Source organism: Myotis lucifugus, unplaced genomic scaffold, assembly GCF_000147115.1.
Source record: "Myotis lucifugus unplaced genomic scaffold, Myoluc2.0 scaffold_150, whole genome shotgun sequence".
Taxonomy (NCBI): domain Eukaryota; kingdom Metazoa; phylum Chordata; class Mammalia; order Chiroptera; family Vespertilionidae; genus Myotis; species Myotis lucifugus.
The window spans coordinates 2,019,184-2,022,537 of record NW_005871198.1 but is presented as its reverse complement, the minus strand read 5'-3'; the positions used below and the strand labels follow the sequence as shown (position 1 = coordinate 2,022,537).

General features: G+C 39.7%; 1 non-coding gene across 1 annotated transcript; it reads right to left on the bottom strand.

Annotated features, from left to right (window-relative positions):
• Nucleotides 1-211: 211 nt before the first annotated feature.
• Nucleotides 212-318, bottom strand: LOC111827308. Its single transcript, XR_002830803.1, has one exon. It is a non-coding gene; the product is annotated as a U6 spliceosomal RNA (small nuclear RNA).
• Between the last annotated feature and the right edge of the window lie 3,036 nt (nucleotides 319-3,354).

The following is a 3,354-nucleotide window of genomic DNA, read 5'->3' as shown; positions in this document are numbered from 1 at the left end:
AGAAACCTGCCTGACTAATGGAAGCAAAAATTAAAACTGCCTTACCAGAGCTTTGCCTCTCCAGTTCAGTAGGTTTCAGACACAACCAAATATTCTTCTCCCAAATCCTCGTGTTCTGTTCCAGCCCTTCCTCAACTCCCAGGTTATATACAAAGGAAGAAACAGAAGCAGTCTGTAATTAAAACTTTATTTTTTATTTTATGTTACTTTTTAAAATATGAAACGCTTCACGAATTTGCGTGTCACCCTTGTGCAGGGGCCACGCCAATCTTCTCTGTATCGTTCCAATTTTAGTATATGTGCTGCCGAAGCGAGCACTACAATTAAAAGTTTAAAAGTTATTCATTTAGCCTACTTCTAGAATATATGTGCCCTGTTGAGTCAAGTCATAACATAATTGAGTTATATTGTAGTCCTTACAGCAAAATTTCCTAATTAGTATGGGTATGAAAGGAGGCAGGCTATACATTAAAACATTATATTAAGAATAACTTTTTAGGTATCATAACTGTATTCCAGATTTGAGTGGTATAAACTATCTCTTACTTTTAGTATATAAAGAAAAGAGACTGAGTGGAGAGTTGGAAGTGTTAAAAAAAACTTGGATGTTAATAATTTTAGCTGTATATAAGCTCCAATTTTGCTGAAAGTTATGATTAGATTAGGTATGGTGTTTGGAAAACATTGGTCAAGAGAAAAGCAAGCTTTGGAGAAATACAACTGCTTAGATTTGTAAACTAGAGAACTAGCACCATCTAGTGGTCATTCCCATGACCAACCCGCTATTTCTTTCTTTTTTCTTTCTACAAGGGAGGCTGGGAAATGTAGTCCTTTTTCCTAGATGGCCTTGTGCCCAGTTAAAAATTTTATTTCTAGCCCTGTCTGGATAGCTCAGTTGATTAGAGCGTTGTCCTGATACACCAAGGTTGTGGGTTTGATCCTCAGTCAGGGAACATACAAAAATCAAACAGTGAATAGATAAATATAAGGACAACAAATTGAAGCCTCTCTCTCTCTCTCTCTCTCTCTCTCTCTCTCTCTCTCTCAAAATCAATCAGTAAAACAAATTCTATTTCTATACCATATACTCTAGGGCAGTGATGGCGAACCTTTTGAGCTCGGCGTGTCAGCATTTTGAAAAACCCTAACTTAACTCTGGTGCCGTGTCACATATAGAAATTTTTTGATATTTGCAACCATAGTAAAACAAAGACTTATATTTTTTATCTTTATTTTATATATTTAAATGCCATTTAACAAAGAAAAATCAACCAAAAAAAGAGTTTGTATGTCACCTCTGACACGCATGTCATAGGTTTGCCATCACTGCTCTAGGGCTTATGTTCTTAAAATTCATTAGCTTCTATCACTTTTATCTTCAGAATTTTGAAACGCCTCTTGAGATTTCCATACAACAATATGGGGTGGTGTTAAATCAGTATTTAAGGAAGGCTGTGTCAATAAACTGTTTAGATTCTTCATTAATTAATTGAAGCCTATTCTCTTGTGACTTACTCACAAATTTATGGCTTATTTATCTAGAAGCCTATTCTCTTGTGACTTACTCACAAATTTATGGCTTATTTATCTAAAACGTATAAAAACTGCCTACTTTGGTCATTAGGGAAGGTCTTGTACCTATGAAACTTCTGTACATACTTACAAAATTAAATTTGGTTTTTCTCCTCTTAATCTGTCTTATGTCAATTTAATTCTTAGTGCAGCCGATATGAACTAAGAAGGGTAGGGGGGAAATTTCCTGCCCCTCCCTTAAATTTTTTAAAAGTGGATATAGCGTCAGACTGTGGACTGAAGGGTCCCAGGTTTGATTCTGGTTAAGGGCATCTTCCTTGGTTGCAGGCACATGCCCAGTAGGGAGTGTGCAGGAGGCAGCTGAATCGATGTTTTTCTCTCATAGATGTTTCTAACTCTCTCCCTCTCTCTCTCCTTTCCTCTCTGTAAAAAATCAATAAAATATTAAAAAAACAAAAATAAAAAACTTATCGCTATTGTTGAAAGTATTACAAATGCCCCCCCTTTCCCCTCATTGACCCCCTCCACCCAGCTCCCACCCCTCCTCCTCCATTTCCATTGTTTCTTAGAATTCAGTCACACGCCAAGATATAGAATGTTACCAGCACTCCAGAAAGCTTTATTGTACCCCATCCCATCATTACCAACTCAAATGCAAACAGTATACTTTCTTCTATTTACACAAAGCAGTGTTGCTTGTTCTTAAAATTAATATAACTGGAACCATACAGCATATATTACTTTTGTGGCTGACTTCTGTCTTTCAAAATTATGGTTTTGAAATATATTCATGTTGCTGCCTTGTTCTCTACAATTTATTTGTCTATTCTATAGCTCATAGGCATGGATTGTTTCCAGTTTGGAGCTATCTTACCTAATAATAGATAAATATGGTAATTGACCGTAGCTTCGCTATGCCTCCCATTGGCTAATCAGTGTGATATGCAAATTAACCACCAAAAAGATGGCGGATAATTTGCATACTAGGTTCCAAGCCGTGGAGCAAAGTCTGATGGCCTGGGGCTGGAGCAGCGAGGTCTCACACCCTGGCGCCAGGCGGAGCAGCGAGGCCTCATACCCTGGCGCCAGGCGGAGCAGCGAGGCCACATGGCCCTGGGGCTGGCGGAGCAGCAAGGCCTCACAGCCCTGGCGCCAGGCGGAGCAGCGAGGCCACAAGGCCCCAGCGCCAGGCGGAGCAGCGAGGCCTCACAGCCCCGGGGCCTGCCGAGCAGCGAAGCCTGACGGCTCCGGGGTGGCTCCGGCCAGAGCCCAGCCAGAGTGAAGGGCTGGTTCCCGGGTGCGGGAGGAAAACGGTGCCAGCAGCCAAGGGAAGGGAAGGCCTATTGCACGAATCTCTTCGTGCAACAGGCCTCTAGTTATGAATAAGGCTACTACAGACATCTTTGTATATGCCTTGTTGGTAGGTGAATGCACTCATTTTTGTTGGACTTGCACTTAAGAGTGGTGTTTCTGGGTCATAGGGTAGGTATATGTTTAGCTTTAGTAGGTAGTGTGGTTTCCAAAAGTAGATTAATTTAAACTCCCACCAGCAATATGTGTGAGTTCTGATCATGCCACACTTTCTTCAAAACTTGTTCTTGTCATTTAAAAATTTTTTTTTAGCCATCTGGTGGATTTTAAATGGTATATGTCATTGTGGCTTTAATTTGCATTTTCCTGAAGGCTGCTATGATTTTGAGTACATTTACATATGGTCATTATCTATTTGACTGTCTTTGTTTATGAAATGCCTGCTTGTTCTTTATCCTTTCTTAAAATTAAGTTTTCTGCATTTTACTTAATGATTTGTTGGAGTTATTT